Source organism: Geotrypetes seraphini, chromosome 1 (genome assembly GCF_902459505.1).
Source record: "Geotrypetes seraphini chromosome 1, aGeoSer1.1, whole genome shotgun sequence".
NCBI lineage: Eukaryota > Metazoa > Chordata > Amphibia > Gymnophiona > Dermophiidae > Geotrypetes > Geotrypetes seraphini.
In genome coordinates, this window is record NC_047084.1 from 148,145,392 (window position 1) to 148,169,793 (window position 24,402).

The following is a 24,402-nucleotide window of genomic DNA, read 5'->3' on the forward strand; positions in this document are numbered from 1 at the left end:
TTTTTTTTCATGCTTCAACTTGTTGCAATTTGACTAAGCTGAACCCCCCCCCCCCTGTGTGTGATACTACTTTCAATGACGCGCAACACATGATTTGGTTCAGATTCGTATAGCTTGCCACCTGATAGGTTAGGATGGATTATTTGAACAATGAGCGGGATGTTGGCTTTCCACCCCGGTAATCATATCATGGGTGTTAGTCACTAACTGGTGTGAAGAAAGAATGCAGTTGCTCCGTTCGTTCCTGAGGATCATGGCGGCATACGCACATGGTGCTGTTTTCGCTGTGACCCAGGTTTCTTTTCCTCACCACAGCTTAACCACTGAAGCAACAGTGCCTTCTAAACATCTAACCTAGTAAGTTCTCCTGTTGACTACTATTTAAACGACCTGCCGATCACTCTGCAGCTCTGATTAGAAGGATTATTACTGTGTTCGGCTGCTGCAAGCACAAGGTCGTACAACTTGTGCAATCGCTGGGTCCTGTTTTGCTTCGTTACGAATAATTGCTGAGGAAAACTGTTTGCTTTCTTGTCCTTTCTCCTACTGCCCGATCTGAATTGCTTCAGTCACAAATGGTGCTATAGACCATTAAACTTAATTGCTTCTTTGAAACTGCATGCGACCACCAGCGTCTGGATTGCTGATTAACGCTGGGCTGCTACTCTCACTGTTTGTGCTGGCTTTAGATCTTATTATCTGGGATAATAATTAAACGGGTCTTCCCCTTACTTCTTTAGGCCTTAATTGATTATTGGCTTGCTCTGTTTAGACGCTAGGCTCGGTTTCCTAATTGTGTTACTTGAAATTGGGAGACTCTCACTAACCCCTTTACACTTCTACTGTTTGCGCTTCTCTACACTTCCCTGATCCTGCTGACTTCTGAGGGTCAATGGTCTACTTGAAATATTTACGGTATGATTTTATCTTGGTTGGAACACGATTATATTCATTGGGTCCTGCCGTCCTGGCTGGCAAGCTATACATTTATGTTTTGTCTATGTATTACTGTGTGAGATGCTTGATTACCACCGCTGCCAATCTTGATGTGGCATACATTCTAATATGATGGATTGAGCTGTTTTAGAACATAAGAACATAAGCAGTGCCTCCGCCGGGTCAGACCATAGGTCCATCCCGCCCAGCAGTCCGCTCCCGCGGCGGCCCGAACAGGTCACGGCCTGTCTGAGTCACCAGAAGGGGCCCCCTTGCCACCTTGGTTTCCCATTGAGTCCTATCTTCCCATCAAAGTCCTAACCCTCCGGTCTTGCACATGCACGACCTGGTTGGATTTCTATACCTGTGTTACATCCCAGAACCTCTCTTAGTATCCCACGATCCCCCTATTTTAATACACGAAATATGCATACTGCAGAATTATAGCTTAATATCCCCTTTCCTGCTACAATATACCACTTATCTGCTACTTACCTTTTTTCCTATGCTATAGCTATGTTCTTTGCCTTTTGGTTGATTGCTTTGTGACTGGGCTTTCGTCTCCTCCCTCCTTTTTTTTAAAATCTAATATACCTATCTGTTTTCCCTAGGAGGTATTTCTCTTATGCTGTGGTTTTTCTTGGCAGTCAGCCTTTGGTTACTTGTGCAAGTTTGCAAGTCCTGTTACAACACTACTGTTTCATTATGCTCCTCTTGTAGACACTGGAGTGGGTTCCTTTGGGTTTTTTTTTTTGGGGGGGGGGTTTCTTCTCTTATGTGCATTGCTTAGATATCTTGCTTCTGATAGTCTTACTGCTTGATATCTCTGTGCTAAAATTATATGCTAGCACAGATATGTTCTTGAAACATTCATCTTTCTTTTCTAAGACTGTGTCTAGGTATATTCCTTACATGTTTTTCCTTAGTCATTCCTGTGATGTTTATTTGCTTTTGATGTCCTTAATGTGCAAATTCTATTTTAACAACTCTGTCTTTTACAACTTTTGGAGTGTGGTTTCTACTCACACTCATTGTCTATATATTATGCTTTTGATTGGACATAATGCTTGATGTTGCCGAGTTAAATTTATATGTTGGCACAGACATGTTACTGATGTATACACGCTACTTTTCCCTGATTTTACCTATGATCATTACTTTTTTGTGGTCCTGTTATGCCACTTTTACAATTTTCGCCCATTATTGCTTAGATCTACATACTATACACATTATAGAACATTTCTGCAGACTTTTCTTTTTTCCAAATTTTTGGTTAACTAATCTTTGTGTATTACATATTTTTTTTCTATTTTCCCATAGCATATTCTTTTGTTAACCGCATTGAACTTAGGGTTATGCGGTCTAGAAATTAGTTATTGTGTTATGTTATGTTATGCTGATTATCCACTATTGATATTATGAGAAACCTAAGAAAAGTCCAAAAATTCTTCAAAAGAACACAATTCCAGCTCATAGTACATCCTCTACCTCCCCCTGCCCTGCAACAATGACAAAACAACTACAAACAATTCAAAACATAGCCCTGAGACTCATCTGCTCATTGAGGAAACACGACCACATTACAGAGGCATACCTCAACTTACACTGGCTTCCAATTCATGAAAGAATACTATTTAAATTCTACTTTATACTATTCAAAACTATAAATGGAGACAGCCCAACCTACCTGAACAACCGCCTCATCCAAACTACCTCAACCAGGCATAGAAAAACTCACACCCTCCAATCAAAGAAGTTAAACGGAAGAAACTATATGACGGCCTCCTAGCCATTCAAGCAGCAAAACTAGACAATCAAATCTCCAATCTACTGATAACAACCCCAGACTACAAGACATTCAGAAAAGAAATAAAGACTATACTCTTCAAGAAATCCACGAAAAAGTCTTACCACTACAAGTACCTTCCTTCCTCCCTTATTCTTCCTGACCCCCCGAATCAATCTGATCTATTCTTTACTCACTCTGGAAATGACCAGAGATCTTCTTTTGTAACCCACCTTCTATAACTCTTTTGTAATCTTCCTTGAACCGCAAGGTAATGGTGGAATAGAAATCTCTATTGTAATGCAATGTAATGTTCTTAACTAGTTCCTTTTTTCTAACGCTGTGGGGAGGCTGGCTTGTGTTGGCTGGTTTTCCTTTTCTCCTCTCTAACCCACAATGTATTTTTTTGTGGGATGTTTTCCTTGCATGGGGAGTGGTAGTGTGACTGCAGCTCTATTTTGCTATTCCTGCACAGAGTTGACTCCGGAAGAAAATATCCTAGAGCCATTGAGATTACAGCTATGGATAATTCTTGTTATTATTGGCACACTTTTCAATGACATTTAATATATCACTGAATGTGAAGGGCCTTAATAATGTTATTAAAAGGAAGAAAATTTTGTCCTACCTAAACTCCTCACAACCGGACATTATACTACTACAGGAAACCCACATAAGAGCTACGGAGGCTAATAAAATATGGCTCCCATGGGCCCACTTGCCTTACTTTTCTCCTGTATCAGGGAAAAGAAATGGGGTCTTTACCCTAGTCAGAAATAGATCAGATGTCACTGTCCTGTTGTCTTCTAATGATGCTAGTGGTAGATGGGTCCAGGTTAACTTGAGTGTTAATAAATGCCCTGTATCTGTTACTAATCTTTATGCTCCAACGTTGGATTGTCCCTAGCTTTTTGAGGAAATTGCAAATCAAGTTGTGAATTCCAACTCTACTTATCATATAATTGCCGGTGATTTTAATCTGATTCTGAACCCGTGCCTTGATAGGATCTCTACAGCAATATATAGACCAACGAAGGCAAGTGCTGCTTTGCTAGAAATGACGACACAGCTTGAGTTAACCGATGCTTGGAGAACGCTTCACCCGAATGATAAGGAATACTCATTCTACTCCCTGCCACATGGATCCCACTCGAGGATTGAAATGTTTCTCATAAGCAGCTCACTACTTCAGTCCCTTACTGACTCCTCTATCAAAGAAATTTCCATATCGGAGCATGCTGCTATCACGCTTACCCTGGACAACTTAGTACCGCCTATACCATCCAAATCATGGAGGTTTAACTCGTCACTGCTTTCAGAAGATGGATTTAAGGAGTATGTGGAAATTCAGCTATCACTGAATTTTTTTCTTTTTAATATTCCTGAGGATATCAGTTGGGGTGTCACATGGGACTCTTTTAAAGCGTACATTAGAGGAGTGATTATGTCGGTCAGCTCGATGGTTAAAAAGAAAAACACAGCAGAACTCCGAAAGCTTGAATCTAAGATCAAAACAAAAGAATTAGCGCACCACTCTGATATCAACAACCCTCTTATGGGGGAGTTGCAGAGATGCAAATTTCAATACAACTCCTTACTGAGGAAAACTGCTGCTCATTCTGTATTTCTACAAGCAGCCCACTATTATGCAGACAAAAACAAGTTGGGTCATTTATTGGCATCATACTTAAAGCATAGAAGTGAATGTAAATCCATCTCCTGCCTGACCCGGGCAGACGGCACAGATACTTCCACTACAACTGAGATATTACAGGAATTTAAAAACTTTTATGAAGTCTTGTATACAACTGAATCGCATAACAACGATGATCCACATGTATTTCTTGAACAAGTCTCTTTGCCCCTTTTTCCTGATTCGGATCATCATAAATTGACATCCCCTATGTCAACTGCTAAAATTATTGATACCATCAATGAGATGGCAACAAATAAAGCACCAGGACCAGATGGCATTACCAAGTCTTTAAGACGACATTGGCCCCACTTTTGCTACAATTTTTTGAACACCTAGCATCGTAGGGGAAAGCAGATGGGACTTTTACTGAGGCGACTATAATTGTGATTCCCAAACAGGACAAAGATCCTAAACTTGTTAGTAATTATAGACCACTCTTTTTGTTTTATAAATCTTTATTCATTTTCTTATGTTACAACAAGTGTTTTTAAATAAATTCATTATAAACTTGAATAAACACACTTGATTAACTCACATATTAATATCAAATTTAACATTTCTTTAGAAAATCAATATATTATAAAGTTATAATATTTTATAAGAAATTTAAATTTATACAATTATTATTGAATATAATAATCTCCCATCCCTCCCTCCCTCCCTATCAATACAGAATGAAAAATCTTTATTCATTTTCATATGTTACATCAAAAGAAAATATAAAATTCATATTTATATTTCAGAAAACTAAATTTATATAATTCTTAGTTGATATAATAATAACCCATCCCCTCCCCCTCCCTTCTATTCAGTAATATATGAATTAAATTTCTAAAATTATTCTTTCCATATATCATATTATATATCAAGTATTAATATATTATATAATATTTAGAAATATGATCTCATCCATTTTTTCTCTCTAATCAAATTCTATATATGGGAAAATAAATCATTCTTTACAATATTCAGTTAATGGTTTCCATATTTTTTGAAATTCATTTATATGTCCTTTTTGTGTTGCTATAGTGAGCTCCATTTTGTATATATGGCATACATAATTCCACCAGAATGTGTAATTTAATCTGTCATGTTTTTTCCAATTGAATGTGATTTGTTGTATTGCTATTCCAGTTAAAATAAAAAGAAGTTTGTTATTGTTTGATGATATTTGACTTCTTGCTCTCATTGTTGTTCCAAATAATATAGTATCATATGTCAAGGCTACTGGATTTTCTAGCATCCTATTAATTTGGGGCCAAATTGATTTCCAGAATGTTAAGATGAATGGACAAAAGAATATAAGATGGTCTAATGTCCCAATTTCAACATGACAGTGCCAGCATCTATTAGATTTAGAGCTATCAATTCTATGTAAACGTGTAGGGGTCCATAAAGCTCTATGCAAAAGAAAAAACCAAGTTTGTCTCATAGATGCTGACACCGTACATTTTAACCTCCAAGACCAAAGTCGTGGCCATTGAGATGCACTAATTTGGTGCTTTATCTCAATGCTCCAAATGTCTCTAAGACCATTTTTTGGTTTTTTATTTATTTATATATTATTTATATAATCGGATAATAATTTATACCACTGTGCAGCTTCATGACCTGTTGAATTAATCTGGAAACATAGGAATTCCAAACTGTGATAATTAGTAAGATTTTTCCATTCAGGGAACCCTACCTGAATGGATTGCTTCAATTGCAACCATCTAAAATATTTTGTTTTTTTAAGATCAAATTTATGTTGCAATTGTGAAAACTCCAGCAACTTTCCATTTTTTATTAAATCATCTAAAATGCGAATACCTGCTATCATCCAATCTTTCCAGATTATTTTGAAACCGCCGATTTTGATCTTGGGGTTTAACCAAATTAACCACTCTTGATGATAAACGTCGACGCTAAAATTTACGCTAAATTACTGACCTCCCAAATACAGAAAGTTTTACCTTTGCTGATTACTGAGGACTAAACGGGTTTTATGTATGGTCGTCACTCCTCCAACAACATGTGTACCCTGTCTAATATTATATCTGTATGTCAGTCGAAGTCCCACAAACTTGCCTTATTAGCCCTAGATCCTGAAAAGGTTTCAACAGAGTGGAATGTCCCTTTTTGTTCGCCACTCTTACTAAATTTGGCTTCCCCTCGCAATTTATTCAAATAATTAAAGTTTTATACTATGCCCCCCACTACTAAAATTTGCATCAATGGACCCTTTCTGCTTCTTTTAGACCATCGAGAGGAACATGACAGGGATGCCCACTCTTGCCACTGTTATTCAACTTAACTCTAGAGCCGCTGTTGACTGCTATCCGTACAAATGACTCCATTAAGGGATTTGTCCATGAAACCATGGAGGTTAAACTATCCGCATATGCTGATGACATAATACTTTACGTAACTCCTGATTCAATTCCATCTGTCCTCAACGTGATAAACAGCTATGCATTGGTCTCTGGATACAAATTGAACACATCAAAATCTGAGATAATGCCACTGAACTGTGCTCAAGACAAGTATGAATTGGACTCACATGGTTTTCTTTGGGACCCAACTAAGATTAAATATCTAGGTGTTTGTGGGCCCCACTCTGGAGGATATGGAGCAGTACAACACAGACTATATTGTAAATACCATCAAAAACTCCATTCGGAAATAGTCACCTCTCAAGCTGACCTGGTGGGGCCGACTGGATACCATTAAAATGATGCTACTTCCCAAAATAAATTATATCCTGAGCATGGTTCCATTTTTGTTCAAACTACGTACATGCCATGACATTGAAAGTTATTTGAGTGCATTTTTATGGCAAAATAAACAACCTCGAATTGCACTACATAAATTGAATCAACCCAAAGAGATGGGGGGAGTAAATTTTCCTGACTTTGCACTATCACCAAGCTTTCATTATGCGACATGGATCGTTGTGGTTGGCTTCTGATTCCAATCCTAATTCTCCCATCTGGTTACAACTGGAAAAATATCTGTATGATCCAACTCGCCTAGTCTACACTTTATCTATACCTCTACGGGCAAAGGATAAACAACAATAGCAGAGCCACTTCGCCAAATATGTAACCTATCCTTAAAAACTGGAGAGATCCCGGAGGATTGGAAAATTGCAAATGTCACGCCCATCTTCAAGAAGGGTTCAAGGGGGGACCCGGGAAACTACAGGCCGGTGAGCTTGACCTCGGTCCCGGGAAAGATGATGAACACATAGAAAACAATGGACAGCTAAAGTCGAGCCAGCACGGCTTCTGCAAGGGTAGGTCATGCCTCACAAACTTACTGTACTTCTTTGAGGGGGTAAACAGCCAGGTGGATAAAGGGGAATCCATTGACATCATTTACCTTGACTTTCAAAAAGCCTTCGACAAGGTACCGCACGAAAGACTGCTTAAAAAGCTGTGGAAACACGGGGTGCAAGGGGAGGTCCACCGATGGATCAAAAACTGGCTGGCGGACAGGAAATAGAGGGTTGGAGTAAAGGGCCGTTACTCACACTGGCATTGGGTCACGAGCGGAGTTCCGCAGGGGTCGGTGCTGGGACCGCTCCTGTTCAATATATTTACTAATGACCCGGAGGCGGGAACAAATTGCGAAGTTGTTAAATTTGCGAATGACACCAAACTCTACCGCAGGGTTGAAACCATGTAAGACTGTGAAGATCTGCAAAGGGACCTAACGACGCTAGAAGAATGGGCCAAAAAATGGCAAATGAATTTTAACGTAGGGAAATGCAAGGTCATGAATGTAGGGAAAAAGAACCCGATGTTCAGCTACAAAATGGGGGGATCACGGCTAGGGGTAAGTAACCTTGAAAGAGACCTGGGAGTGATGGTAGACACATTTTTGAAGGCGTCGGCACAGTGCGCCACAGCCTCAAGAAAAGCAAACAGAATGTTGGGTATCATTAAGAAGGGTATCACGACCAGGACGAAGGAGGTCATCCTGCCACTGTATCGTGCAATGGTGCGACCGCATCTGGAGTACTCCCTCAAGAAGGACATGGCGGTACTTGAGGGAGTCCAGAGAAGAGCAACTAAACTGATAAGGGGTATGGAAAACCTCTCATATACTGACAGACTGAAAAAGCTGGGGCTGTTCTCCCTGGAAAAGCAGAGACTTAGAGGAGACATGATAGAAACCTTCAAGATCCTGAAGGGTATAGAAAAGGTAGACAGGGACAGATTTTTTAGATTATGGGGAACCACAAGTACAAGGGGGCACTCGGAGAAATTAAAAGGGGACAGAACAAATGCCAGAACAAATGCCAGAAAGTTCTTTTTCACCCATAGGGTGGTGGATACATGGAACGCGCTTCCGGAGGCTGTGATAGGCCGGAGCACGTTACAAGGCTTCAAAGAAGGTTTGGATATATTCCTAGAGGATAAAGGAATTGAGGGGTACAGATAGGAGTAGCGGTAGGTTATAGGGATAGTCTGGGACCACTGCTCAGGCAATGGGCCTGATGGGCCGCCGCGGGAGCGGACCGCTGGGCGAGATGGACCTCTGGTCTGCCTCAGCGGAGGCATCTTCTTATGTTCTTAACAACCCATTTTGTATTCCACTCACGAAGTGCTCAAAGCCTACGACAACTTGTTTGAAATTAAATGGCATGAATCTCGTTGTATCTTACTGTGGCATAACGATCATATCAAGATACAGGACAGATCACTTGATTGGAAGTTGTGGCAGAATTGTGGCATCTGGACTCTTCAAGATTTAATAAAGAACTTCCAATGGATGTTACCACTTGCCCCCTCATCAACAATATTGTTGGATACAGCTGAGGCACTGCTTGAACGCTTTTTGTCCGGATGTGAGGAAATTGGGAACTACTCCGACATTGATTTCTCAAACATCATTAATTAATAAAAAATAAAAAAGGAGTCGCCTCAAGATGGTATGTCCTATTGAGAAAGTCTTTGACTTATTCCCTGTCGAAGGTGATGAATGCATGGCATGGAGACTTGGGACTAGCATTAGAGGATGAAACTTGGCAGGCTCATTAGAGGATGAAAAATTTGGAAAAATTTGTTTAAATCCTCTCAATCTGCCAGCATTCTTCAATCTATGTTCTTTCTGTTGCATAGAACTCACTGGACCCCAATTAAGGTAGCAAAAATCTCAACTGGTCTTTCTCCCATGTGTTGGTCATGTAACTTGCAGGAGGGCACCTTAACGCATATGATCTATGATTGTGCACACTTAGTAGGTTATTGGAATAAAGTATGGGAAACTATTTCTAAAATCTTAAACATGTCAGAATCTCAAGAGTTTACGCATTATTATACTGGGTCATCATGGCCTCCCTCATGCGCTTCCTGATCATAACACGCGACTGCGCACCATATTGATATTTCTAGCCCTTAAAAACATATTACATTGCTGGAAAGACATGTCTAAGGTGACTTACAACACATGGTGGAATACGCTATGCCAGGGGTGTCCAACCTTTTGGCTTCCCTGGGCCGCATTGGCTGGAAAAAAATGTTTCTGGGGCCGCACAAACACGCAAATGCTGCAGCAAGACAGAGGAGGGAGCTGGCAAGACGGTAAACACCCGGGACAGCAGAGGAAAACACTGCATCGCCCTTGACCGGGGCCGCACAAAATACTTCACGGGGCCGCATGTGGCCCTCGGGCCGTAGGTTGGACACACCTGCGCTGTGCCTTACAGTAAAATATGAAAGTGTTATAGCGGAAAAACATAAGGCCATGAGTTCCTATACTAAAATATGGAGTCTGGTTAACTTCTATTGCAACACAGGCTGACGACATTCAGTTCATGTACTGAAACATGGATTTCATTATCTAAACCTGGCTCTTACTTTACGGCTCACTCCCAGTGTTTCTATAGGTGTATGGCTACGGTGTCTCTCTGTGTTATGGATATTTTATATACTTTTAGCTGCTACTTTCCTCCTTATAGATAGGCGTGGGTCTGCCTGCTGTATTACATTATGTAGATAATATTTAGTGACTCCTTGCATTGGCATACATGTTTCTTGCCTTGTTAATATTTATTGTACTTTATATACTAAACGCAATAAAAAATTGTGAACAAAAAAAATAAAAACTACTATTTATCATTTCTATAGCAGTGAAAGGTATACGCAGTGTTGTACATTTAACATGAAATAGATGGTTCCTTCCCAGAAGAGCTTACAATCTAATTTGAACAGACAGGACATCTCAGGGTTAGGGAGTTTCTTGCAGAGAGAATGATGGGATGGATATAGGTATCTTATGGCAAGTGTGAGGATTTGAAAGCAGCCTCGAAGAAGTTAAAAGAGCAACCTTTAAGCAGAATCTGGCTTTTGTTTTACAAATCTCTCACTTCTCCAGGAGCTCGCTCCCCTCCCCCCCTGCATAAGAACATAACATAAGAACATAAACAATGCCTCTGCTGGGTCAGACCTGAGGTCTATCGTGCCCAGCAGTCCGCTCACGCGGCGGCCCAACAGGTCCAGGACCTGTGCAGTAATCCTCTATCTATACCTCTCTATCCCCTTTTCAAACAGGAAATTGTCCAATCCTTTCTTGAACCCCAGTACCGTACTCTGCCCTATTACGTCCTCTGGAAGCACATTCCAGGTGTCCACCACATGTGGAGTGAAGAAAAACTTCCTAGCATTCGTTTTGAATCTGTCCCCTTTCAACTTTTCTGAATGCCCTCTTGTTCTTTTATTTTCTGAAAGTTTGAAGAATCTGTCCCTCTCTACTCTCTCTATGCCCTTCATGATCTTGTAAGTCTCTATCATATCCCCTCTAAGTCTCCTTTTCTCCAGGGAAAAGAGACCCAGTTTCTCTAATCTCTCAGCGTATGAAAGGTTTCCCATACCTTTTATCAAACGTATCGCTCTCCTCTGAACCCTCTCGAGTATCGCCATATCCTTCTTAAGGTACGGCGACCAATATTGGACGCAGTACTCCAGATGCGGACGCACCATCGCCTGATACAATGGCAGGATAACTTCTTTCGTTCTGGTTGTAATACCCTTCTTGATTATACCTAACATTTTATTCGCTCTCTTAGCGGCCGCTGCGCACTGTGCCGTCAGCTTCATTGTCATGTCCACCATTACCCCCAAGTCCCTTTCTTGGGTACTCTTATTCACTAACATCCCTCCCATCGTATAGCTGTACCTCAGGTTTCTGCTTCCCACATGTAGTACTTTACATTTCTCAATGTTGAACTTCATCTGCCATCTCGTTGTCCATTCCCCCAGTTTGTTCAAGTCCCTTTGTAATTCTTCGCAGTCCTCTTTAGTCCGAGCTCTACTAAATAGTTTGGTGTCATCCGCAAATTTTATTATCTTGCACTTCGTCCCTGTTTCTAGATCATTTATAAATATATTAAATAGCAGCGGTCCGAGCCCCGCAAATAGGTTGCTAAGAGACAGAAGACTGTCCCTGCCAGGGAAGGTAGGAGAGTCATCAGTTGCTAGGGCACAGTTTCACTGGGAGGGTCCCTAACTCAGCCTTCCTCCCCCCTTCCACCTCCTCTGGTTTGGTGTTGGTTAAATCTTATCCCATGTTACTTCTGGCACAGAGCAAAGGCACATCTCCCCTGCAAGTCACTAAGGAGAAAGGAGCAATCACAAGGAAAGCCAATTCATTTGCTCTGTTCTGCCTGACTGTACCCCTAGCTGCTTCTTACACAAGAGCTTACTACTTACTAGCACTGCCCGATTCAGGGAAAAGTTTTTTACTTTACTTCAATTCGATTTGGCCTATTGAATTGATTATTTGATTCACTTTTCCTGCACAATTGGGTGCTTTTTTTTCAAACGATGTGGCGGGTTTATTTGTGTAGCCTCTTTGCCCTCTCCAACCCCACTCTGGTGCTGTGATGTAAACAAAACAAAAAAGACTTTTCCTCTCTCTGTTAGATCCTAGTTCTTGCTCACTGTCTAACACCAGCTCTGGCAGGATACAACTTTTTAAATGAGACATATTGTACTCACAAAACAGAAAATTATTTTTCCTACCTTTTTGTTGTCTGGTTATTTTATTATTCAAATCATTTTGGTCCTAGGCTCTGGTTTCTGTTAACTTGCTCACCAGGGTCTCCTGTCCATTTGACGTTTTCTTTTTTCTCCATGCTCACTATCCATCTTCCATTTCTATATCTTCCCTGCAACTGTCATATCCAACATTTCTTTCCCACTGTCTACCATCTCTCTCTCTCTTCCTGCCTTGTACCCTGGGTCACAACTCTCTCTTCCTTCCCTCCTTTATCATGTTCAGCATTTCTTTCTCCCCATGCACCATCTCTCCCTGCCCTCCATGCTGTGTCCAACATTTCTCTCTCTTCTCCACGCATGTCTCCCTTCCCTCTACTATATGCAAGATTTCTCCCTTTTTAACTCTTTGTTGTATCTCTCCCCTCATCTCCTCCATCCCATGTCCAATAATTCTTTTTTCTTTTCTCTCCCTTGCAGTAATTTTCCATTCCTCCCTCCCATACCCCTGAGCAGCAGCCTTCCATTCTTCCTTTCCCCCTATGCAGTATTTCCCAATCGACACCCTCCCCCATGAGACCTCAACTTTCAGGCCTCCTGAAGCAGCAGTAGCGGCCTGCCCACCAGGGCTTCCCTCTGCTGCATCATCAGTGATGTCATCAGTGACAGGGCACAGAGAAGGCCCCAGTGGGGCAGGCCAGGAGAAGCCTGTTCAGAGCGATGCCTCTGCTTACCAGTCACTGCCAGTGTTGCTGCTGCTATAGAAGGTAATCCAAAAAAAGGAGTGGGGAAGGACACAGTTAACCAACTTCAGGGACAATCAATTTATTGAAACTATATAAATAACTGATATCAATGTTCTCCCCAGAAATTTTTCCCAGCCGAGTGGCATGAAAAAGTTGCTGGGTGGGGCAGGATGGGGAAATTTGGTGGTGGGGAAAATTAAATGTGCACTATTTTTATTAATTATTATTTTCCAATGCTCAATATGACTCCCTTTTTTAAGGGTTGACATTATGATCTATGTCTGCACTTCCCATAGACCAGAATCTGCCTCATATCATAGAAAGATGATGGCAGATAAAGACCAAATGGCCCATCCACTCCGCCCCTTTGGTCCAGGCCTCTGTCTCTCTGTTGCTTACAAACACCCCCCATCCCCAGCATTTGTTCTCCTTTCTTCCAGGTCTTTCTCTGACTCTCTCTCCTTCCTTCCTTCCTCCCTCCTTGATCGAGAATCTTTCCACCTCTCTGCAATCTCTTTCTCTCTTCCCTCTATAAACCCCCAAGTTCAACATCTGCCCCCCTCTCTTCTGCCTCCCCTTTGTTTCAGGTTTCTCCCTCTATCTTCCTTCTGCTAACATTTCGAGTCCTCCCACCTTTGTTTCAGGTCTTTCTGTATCTCTCACTCTCACTGTCTTCCACCTCCCCAGGACCTGGCATATGCATATCTCTCTCCTCGGTTCATGGTGTTTCCCCTCTTTTCAGTCTCTTTCTCTCCCTCTATACCCCTCTAGTCCAGCATCTGCCCTGTCTTCCCCCCTCCCTTTTGGTTTAAGTCTACTTTCCTACCCCTCCTCAAGGTCCTTTTCTATCTCTCTGTCTCCTCCTCCTCTCCCCCCCCCAATGACCAGATCCAGCGTCTCTGAAAAGTTTTTTTTTAAAGTTACCGACTAATTCATACGCCCTTTCCCCTGTAATATCAACCATAACCCCCCCCAAACTTGTTCACATTCTTCTTTCTGAAACTCCCTGAGCGCAGAAACATAGCCAATTGTACCACAAAATCACCCTATACTGAGCAACAGACACTCTTCTGAGCTCTTAACTCCTGCGCTGTAGTGTCCAACTTCTTTTCGATTTGAGTCAGGGTTGCCAAATACAAACTGTTTATTTATACACTGCACATATCCCAAACAGGCTAGTCTTTTGTTTTTATGCAATTCAAAAAGACATGGGGTATACACACAGCATTCCCCATTTGGGAAAATAATAAAGTATAGTATACTTCCAATCAAAACAAAACATAACTACCCCCCCCCCACACACACACACACACATACACACCAAAAAAAAGAGGAGCTCATGGGGTTCAGGTCTTTTTCTGCCGTCATTATGTTTGTCTCCCTCCTGTTGGTGTGTGAGTGGATATCTACTGACAAGAAGAGACAAAACACTGGATGCAGCAAACCGTGAAGGCAGATGACCATAACAGTAGGAGCTGTGTTTTCTGTCCATATATATTTTTTAACAGTGTGGAAATTTGCATGCCATTGATATACTGCAGTAGGAGTGAAATATTCGCTCAGGACGTGCATTAGAATGCTGTGGGTTGAAGCTCAGCTTACCATTTTAAAACACAGCTTATTAAATTGGCTCCCCAGTGTTACAAAATCTGCATTGACTTGATTTTTTTTTCCCCCATACTAACGCTGAAACATCTTGGCTGTAGTCTACCTCCCAGTGCTGCATTTATCAGTCTTTCATTTTTAGGTTTACATTCATCTCTCCTTTACTATTATTGTATCAGGGTTTAAAATAAAATATGTGTGTATTTCCCACTGTATTTGTGTTTCAACTGGTTTTTGGGTTTTTTTTACCCTTTTTTGCTGGTTTAATTGTTTAAGTTTCAAGTTTTTATTAAAATTTGATTGAGTTGCTTATCCAATTTCTAAGTGAGATACAAATTAAAATATAATAGGGAAAACAAAAACATGACTACAATAAAAACAACACCAATAACAGGACAATTAAAAGAATTTAAAGGAAACATCAAATAAATGGCGTACTAATGGTTGACAGATTGAACGACAAACATGAAGCAGACAGGAAGCTGGGTTGGAACTACAAGTTATATAGGAAAGAAAGACGAATAAGGAACAAACAAAAGGCCGGGGAACATTGCTACTTGTCTCTTTAGAGGAATTTGAAAAATGAAGAGTGAAAAAAAATCAAATGTTGAAAGCTTATTTAAATAGGTGGCTCTTGAGTAGGCCCTTGAAACGGACAAGGTTATTCTCCTCCCTTATGGGAGCTGGAAGGGTATTCCAAAGTTGTGGGGCCATCACTGAAAAAAATTATGCCTTTTTGTTCCTATTATTCGGAGGGAGGGGACTGTAAGCAATTTACGGTCGGACGATCTAAGAATCCAGGATGGCTCATAAGGAATAAGATATTTATTGATGAACTGAGGTGATTTGAATGTATCGTTTTAAACGTTATTAACAAAATTTTATAAGAAATTCTTTGATTGATTGGTAACGAATGGGCATTCCGAGGTAATGGGGTTACATGGTCATATTTCCTAGTTTTTGTTATTAGTTTGATTGCAGCATTTTGAATTATTTGAAGGCGTCTTAATTCTTTCAGAGTTATTTCTGTGAATAGACTGTTGCAGTAATCCAGTTTTGCAATGATTAATGAGTGAACTAATATGTTCAAAGATTTCAGTTCTAGGAATTTAGAGATTGACTGAATCATCCTGAGCTTAAAAAAAAACACAACAGGATTTAATTACAGAGCTTATGTGATTGTGGAATGTCAATTTTTAAAAAAAATCAAAGATAACTCCTAAAATTTTTATAGAGGCAACATAGTCTTGTAAGTTCTGTTGCTCCTTTGCCTCCCCCCATACGCTGGTGGATTCTCGCTCATTCTTTTCAAGATAAAAATAGAGTTTGACCACGTTAGACAACTAAAATGTATAGAAATAATGGTTAATAAAAATAAAAAACCTAAACTAGGGTGGGGGTGGATCCAAGATGACAGACGGAGTTTGACAGCGTCTGCATTCTCCAGCTTTCTTTTGTGGCGGCTTACTATCTCTTATTGGCTGGTCCACACTCCTCTGGTGGCCATTGTTCCACTGGTCCCTCTCCTCCTGGAGGTGGGCTGATTTCACCATACAGTAAAACCTTGGATTGCAAGTAACTTGGTATGCAAGTGTTTTGCAAGACAAGCAAAACATTTGATTAAATTTTAACTTGATATACAAGCAAGGTCTTGCAATACAAGTACATATAGTATACAAACATCACAACTGAGCCGATGTTGGTTCTCTGACACTGCAAGTGTAAGTGACGGTTCTAAATGAGCAAAGTCTTGCAATACGAGTACATACAGTATACACGTGTCGCATCATCACAACTGAGCCGATGGTTCTTCTCTCTCTGCGGGAGTGTAATGACTGTTCTAACTGAGCGAGTACGTATACAAGTACAAGTACGTATAGTATTTTGTATTAAAGTTTTTGGGTTGTGGAATGAATTGTTTGAGCTTCCATTATTTCCTATGGGGAAATTTGCTTTGATATGAGTGCTTTGGATTACAAGCATGCTTCCGGAATGAATTATGCTCGCAAACCAAGGTTATACTGTATTTTTTAAAGACTGCCTTGAGGAATTGTCATATCTGAGCAAAAATAAATTTGTTGTTATTACGGCATGTTACTGCCATTTTGATACTGTCGTAAAGAATTGAAATAAGCAAATATTCCTTTTTTGGGGCTGTACTGAGTGGCAGTGAATGCAGTGAGAAAGCCATGATTTAAATCAAGTTTTTCTAACTAGTGATTTAAATCAAACCCACCCTGGAGCTGAGGGTTTCAACGTATCATCAATGATGACACCTAGATCCTTTTCATGGCGGTTGACTCCTAACGTGGAACCCTGCATCCCATATTAATAATATGGGTTTTTCTTTCTCACATACATAATTTGGCAAAATAGCCACAGCAGTCAAAGCACACAGCTTGTCATAAAAAAAAAAATCCTTTTAGTTGTTAGCCCCTGAAACAGTCTATTTGTAGGCGAAATATGGCTACATTGGTCATAGTTTTAGTCAATTGTTGTTCAATAAATTGGACAAAGTGTCGGGTTTTGAGAAGCCATCCGGATATGTCCTCTGCAATATCCAGGTAAATCCGGACGTCTGGTAACCCTAATATTCCCAAGTTATGAGTTGCTTTGTGCATCCAAAAGGTCTGCTCTTCATAGCTTGCTAAACCCGAAGTGGGCAACTTCCATTCCCCATAGACGCCAATCTGTCCAGATTTTTTTGTGACATCTCTAAGGGTTGTGTATGGAATTTATCTGCATTCACACTGCCTCATTTGTAAGCAAAATTACTTCATGCATGTTCCTGAAAATCTTAACAGATACAAGATCTGTTTGAGAAAGAGTAAGTAAATGAAAGCAAACATTCACCACCAGATGGCACCAAAGCACAGGAAAAAAGCAAACTGCTCAGCTTAGATTTCTTTCCAGACTACAATGTTCTATTTATGAAAAGAATTATATAAAGAAGAGTGAAAAAGCATCACAAAAAAAAAAATTCCCAAATCTTTGCAAGGTAGTGGGGGAGAGCAGTTAAAAAAAAAAAAAAAAATTGCCCCTAACTAAACAGCTGCTTGTATAAGTTCCCCAGGCTTAAAATTCTTCTCTTAGCAGCCAAATGAATGCATACAGTCAAACAATGCTCATGCTTTTATCTATGGCAGGTGCTGTCTGTGGGTACTTTTGCACCTAAGCTTCCTGCTTGCCCTAAATTATGACAGGGAAACTCCACATGAATTTTTCTTATTAAAAATTAACTGGCAGGTCTGTGGGTGTCTAGTATAACGTGCCCCTTAAATATAACAAAAAAGGTTGTATCAAAAAATGCATTGTGAGGTCTAGTGGTTAGAGCTACAGCCTCAGTTTGTGGGTTCAAATCCCACACGTCTCCTTGTGACCCTGGGCAAGTCACTCAATCCTCCAGATACGTTAGATTGTGAGTCCACCAGAACAGATAGGGAAAATGCTTGAGTACTGATTGTAAACCGCTTAGATCGCCTAGATAGGTGGTATATAAATACCTAAAATAAATAACTAAGTAACATTACTTTAATTTAGTGAAAATTGTGGGGAAGGAAGCCTGATTGGGGAGGATTAAGCAGAGTGGCAGGTAATGGTCTCATCCCATTTAAAAACGCTTAGCAGCGAGTTCCCTGAAGGGCTGGGTTGGTGCTCCGCTATCAGGGGGAATAAATAACATCTTGAAAGTCTCCCCGGCTGCAATGCAATGATTTTTTTGAAATTTATCAGCTCAGAAGGTGTTCGAGATCAGAGAATAGTATAAAATTGAGTTTAGATGGTAAGATGTCAGTTTCTCACGTTAAGATTGGTGCAGCGATGCTGTCTGTGGCAGGTGCTAAGCTTTGGAATGCGTTACCTGTAATTTTGCGATATTGTGCTGAAAGGATGAATTTTAAGAAAATGCTGAAAACTCAATTGTTTGTAGTGCTTTCATGTGTTAAGTTTTTTCGTTTTCATTTTTTTTTTTTTTAACGAGTGCTGTTCTGCAATTGTGTTTTATGATTGTAAACTTTGTAATAGAGAATGACACGGTGACTAAATTCATCACCGTTCCCGTCCCCGCGGATAACCGCGGGAAACCATCTTCATGTCATTCTTTAAGGAGAGAGGGAAGAATCAGAGTATGAATGGCCACAACCACTGACCCGCAAGCTTTGCTTTGAAGAATGCTGGTGTAGAAGGACCGAGGTTGAAACAGACACTAAAGAATGACAGTCTCTGGTATCCAGAGCAGATATTGTGATGTCATAATGCCTCATTCCACCAGTGCCTAAGAGCCAATCACATCAGTGATGTCACAATGGCTTCATTATCCTTGGCTCCCATAAGAATCAGAGTATGAATGGCCACAACCACTGACCCGCAAGCTTTGCTTTGAAGAATGCTGATGTAGAAGGACTGAGGTTGAAACAGACACTACAGAATGATAGTCTCTGGTATCCAGAGCAGATATTGTGATGTCATAATGCCTCATTCCACCAGTGCCTAAGAACCAATTGCATCAGTGATGTCACAATGGCTTCATTATCCTTGGCTCCCATAAGAATCAGAGTATGAATGGCCACAACCACTAACCTTCAAGCTTTGCTTTGAAGAATGCTGGTGTAGAAGGACTGAGGTTGAAACAGACACTACAGAATGACAGTCTCTGGTATCCAGAGCAGATATTATGATGTCATAATGCCTCATTCCACCAGTGCCTAAGAGCCAATCACATCAGTGATGTCACAATGGCTTCATTATCCTTGGCTCACATAAGAATCAGAGTATGAATGGCCACAACCACTGACCCGCAAGCTTTGCTTTGAAGAATGCTGGTGTAGAAGGACTGAGGTTGAAATAGACACTAGAAAATGACATGGGATTATTTCCCGCGGTTATCCGTGGGGACGGGAACGGTGATGAATTTTGTCACCGTGTCATTCTCTACTTTGTAACCCATACAGTTAATATACGATATATAAATTTTTTAATAAAATAAGAAAGAAATACTGAGAGTCCAAGGTAATTTGCTTGCAGGATGCAATAGTTGGAGAGAGACAGGCACCCTTCAAGTGTCAGGTCCTGTGTTTGTTTCATGTCATTTCCAGGGATCTTTATTTTGTTAATTTTTTTTTCTGGGCGTTTATTTGTTACGGGAGCTATGTCAAGAGTGTGCGCTTTTTGCAAAGAGCATGCCCTCTTTCCCCATAGTGCACACATGCATGTGTGATGGTTCGTACACATGTAGTGGTTCATGCAAGTGCACACTAACCAGAAGAGAGTGGGCCCTCTTTGCAAAGAGTTTGCGCTCTTATTGGTGAACAAAACACAAAGGGGTCCTTCTACTAAAACGTGCTTACTGAGCTTAAAATGCCTTACTGCAGGTGTCCCACAGTAATTTTGGCACTGGCATGCGCAACCCAAGTACTAAAAAACATAAGAACATAAGATTTGTTGCTGCCCAGCAGTCTGCTCATGCGGTGGCCCTTAGGTCAAAGACCAGAGCCCTATTTGAGTCTAGCTTTACCTGCATATGTTCTGTTCCAGTAGGAACTTATCCAACCTTTCTTGAATCCCTGAAGGGTGTTTTCCCCGATAACAGCCTCCGAAAGAGCGTTCCAGATTTCTACCACTCTCTGAGTGAAGAACTTCCTTACGTTTGTACGGAATCTTTTCCCTTCTAACTTTAGCGAGTGCCCTCTCGTTCTCTTCACCTTGGAGAGGGTGAACAATCTCTCTTTCTCTACTAAGTCAATTCCCTTCAATATCTTGAATGATTCGATCATGTCCCCTCTCAGTCTCCTCTTTTCAAGGGACAAGAGGCCCAGTTTCTCTAGCCTCTTGTACGGCAACTCCCCCAGTCCCTTAACCATTTTTGTCACTCTTCTCTGGACCCTTTCGAGTAGTACTATGTCCTTTTTCATGTACAGCGACCAGTGTTGGATGCAATTTTCCAGGTGGGGGTGTACCATGGCCCGGTATAACGGCATGATAACTTTTTCAGATCTGTTCATGATCCTCTTCTTAATCATTCGTATCATTCTGTTTGCCCTTTTCACCACCGCCGCACATTGCGCGGACGGTTTCCATGACAAGTTGTTCCAGGAAGCAATCGCCTACAGCATCCTGGAACTTGGTCTCTCTATTGCAGATTTTTAATTTTTAGTGCTGAGGTCGGGTCTAAACTGAGCAGGAGTCCTCCAATTGCATTGCTGCCAGTAGGGGGCAGTGCTTCCATATTTTGTTTACAATTGCTAAGAAGAGAAGGTTCCTTGGAGTTCTGCATAGCTTGCCTGCACCTCACTATTGAAAATGTGATAGTAAAACAGCACCCCCATTGGCAGGACTAAAGGCGGAGGATTCCTGCTCACCTTGGAGGGAACAGAGATCTGAGGGTGGAGAGCAGGTGTGTTTTTAGGGTTACCATATGGCTCCAGAAAAAGGAAGATGGATTGAGACATCCGGGTTTTACTTCCATTTCTTTCAATGGAAGTAAAACCCAGATGTCTCGACACCAGGGCCAGATTAAAGGGTAGGCCCAGTAGGCACATGCCTAGGGCCCAAAATGGTCAGGGGGGCCCGCTGAAGGAGGGCAAACAGACTAATAAAAAAAAAAAATTTTCAAATGGCGACGGGCCCCACTTCCCCTGCATTGATCGGCAACGCAGGCGGCGGGCGCCCCCTCCATTGGTGGAAAGTAAGATCAGGAAGCAACACGGGTAAGATAGGTAACAGCAACCGTAATTTTGCAAGTGGTGCTCAGCCCAAAGCCTCCCCTCAGATGCAGCTTCCTGTTTCCGCCTGGGCGGTTCGCGTCAGAGGGAAGCTTTGGCCGAACAGCACCGCTCTGCTTTTTTTTTCTCTTTTACTTTTTGCTGCCTAATTGACCGTGTCTGGCAAGCCTGACTTTGTTTTTGATCTCACTCTAAGTCTTACAGACCTCTGTTTTGACCTGTCCACAGTGCGATGGCTCCTCACTGCGGTCAGTAAACCTTATGCACAAGGTATTTCTTTTTTTGGTTACCCGCTGTCCCTCATTGTTTTCACAGTGACAACATTAGATTTTATTTAGCTCATGGTGTTCCGGCTTTTCAACTCATTTTGGTCCCTTTTGGCACAAGTGTGTTTCTACATATCTTTTGTACATATTTACTTTCCATGCTTGTAGTGCATTACATTTAATGAGTTCTCGTTATTTGGGCTTCTTGGTCTATAACTTTATGGATTTAGCTGCTTTCCCTTGGATTTGTGGTTTCTGAACCTTCTGAAGCTTTATATACATTCCTTTAATTAAGATACTTTACATTTTCAATCTGTACAATATAGTTTCTTCTTGTTCTTTTATTTTTAGGGATTCAGTTGCTGTTTATTGGTTTCATTTAATTTGCACCTCTGGTGTTTCATTTATTTGATTAATGTATATTGGTTTTTTAATTGTATTATGTAGTTTCCATATAGATATGCTTATGATGGACTATGAATGTATTTTCATATGGGCAATTGGTATGTCTTTGAATTATGATGGTCTTTATAGTTATTTCTTATCTATATAAAATGTGGCTTCCACATGTTTATATCCATGAAGTCTTTTTAATGTATTCTTTTAAGTATACTCGTATTTGCATGTCTTTCAATGTATGTTTTTTGCATAATCATTTGTTTTACATTTTGCATTTGTGTTCTATTATGTCAAGATTTTACATATCACAACAATACACTCCAAATTTTGCCAAAAATCCTACTGTAGAAATAACACAAAAAGGCAACCTAGTCACATCAAGGTTTGTGAGGGGGATTTTACATATGTCTAAATTTCCATTTTTAATGTTTCTATTAGTGTCCCCTGATGAAGCTGTTTTTACCACGCCAAAACTCAGATCCTAGTTAAGACTATAGCTAGGCACAAGTACTATTTTCATGAGTAAAGATTTTCCCATAGGTTGAACAGACACCTCCCTGTTACAATGCATTTGAACCCTTTTATATACGTATGGAAAGGGTTCAGAGTTAAAGTCCTGGGCAAGTAGGTGGGAAGGGAAGGAAAGGGGGATTTGTTCAGAGATGTTTGGGGCTTGCATAGAATTAAAATTGTACACTGGCACTGGTATGGTAATCTTTGTTGTTTGTTTTGAATTTTAAAATAAAAGAAAAAGAGAAATACAAGTGGAAATAAAGAAGTGAATAAGAAAACAGGTAAATGAATGGGGGTGGGGTGTGGGCGGGGCAGGGTCAGGGGCCCCCAGTGTAATTGTGTGCCTAGGGGCCCTCAAAGAATTAATCCTGCCCTGCTCGACACATCCTCCTTACTTCCATTGCTTTCAGTGGAAGTAAAACCCGGATATCTCAATCCATTCTCTTTTTTTCTGGAGCCCTAGGTGCTCTTTGCTGATTGGTTAGTGCAGCTACATTGCCGCATGCTAACCGATTAGCATGTGGTTAGCGCATGAGCCCTTACCACCTACAAAATAGGAGCATCGACTTAGGCATTGCTAGGCGCAGAACTCTTAATTGATAATTAAAAAAAAAAAATTGACTTCAATGGAATGGTTAATTACCGCACCAATTAAGCCAATTAAACTGCACCTGGATTTCAGTTAAGAGTTGCTAGGAGTCCCTGATTAAAGCGCCCTGGTGTCTCCTAACCTAGACACTGTTTATAGAATTGGACCCTAACTGCATAACCTGATATGGGGTGGGAAATGATCCTCTTATGAGTAGAAGTGTTGTATCTCTAGACAGAAGTATTTGGGATGCCAATTGAGCCAAAGTTATTGGAGCTGCTGAGCAAGTTTGGTATCGGTCCAAATGTTCTCCGGTGATTTCGGTCTTATTTCTCCAATCGGACACAGATACAGCGGCACTAGAAAAGGTTCAAAGAAGAGCGACCAAGATGCTAAAGGGGATGGAACTCCTCTCGTATGAGGAAAGACTTAAAAAGGTCAGGGTTCTTCAGCTTGGGAAAGAGATAGTTGAGGGGAGATAGGATTGAAGTCTACAAAATCTTGAGTGGAGTAGAACGGGTACAAGTGGATCGATTTTTCACTCCGTCAAAAATTGCAAAGACTAGGGGACACTTGATGAAGTTACAGGGAAATACTTTTAAATCCAATTGGAAGAAATTTTTTTTCCACTCAGAGAATAGTTAAGCTCATGGAACACGTTGCCAGAGTTTGTGGTAAGAGTGGATAGCGTAGGTGGGTTTAAGAAAGGTTGGACAATCTAGCATAAAATGCCCAGGGAAATCTGTGCATGGCAAAGAGCAGGAAAAAAATGCAAGGACAAATTTCCAGGAATCATTTTCATAATGGAAGTATCAAATCTAATCTAATTTAATGCTTGACTTTATATACCGAGTCATCATTCAAGGAAAGCTCGACTCGGTTTACAATAGTTAAGTTATTGAATAAAAAACCAAAAAGAATAAGACTAAGTTTGGTAAAGTTAATTTTCAAAGTGTTTAGCAAATAAAGTAGTTTTTAAGGATTTGTGAAAAGGTTGAAGTGAGCCGGAACTCCTTAAAAGAAGTGGAAGGTCGTTCCACAGTTGAGAGCGCTTAAAAATCAGAGAGTGACTGAAAAACTTAACTCCCTTAATCCCTTTTTTGGAAGGAAGAGATAATTTGAATTGTTGATCACCTCTTGCACATATTTCTATTTTCAAAATGGG

The 24,402-nt window shown here is 40.7% G+C and overlaps 1 protein-coding gene across 2 annotated transcripts in view; it reads left to right on the plus strand.

Annotated features, from left to right (window-relative positions):
- The first annotated feature begins 220 nt into the window (after positions 1-220).
- IL15 (interleukin 15) overlaps positions 221-24,402 on the plus strand; it is a 305,681-nt gene continuing 281,499 nt past the window's right edge. Inside the window, exon 1 of one of the 2 annotated variants that reach the window (XM_033939835.1) lies at positions 221-357. The gene's annotated coding sequence lies outside the window, so the exon portion shown is untranslated. Of the gene's footprint in view, positions 358-796; positions 916-24,402 lie in introns of those variants that run through there. The other variant, XM_033939828.1, reaches the window with a different exon arrangement.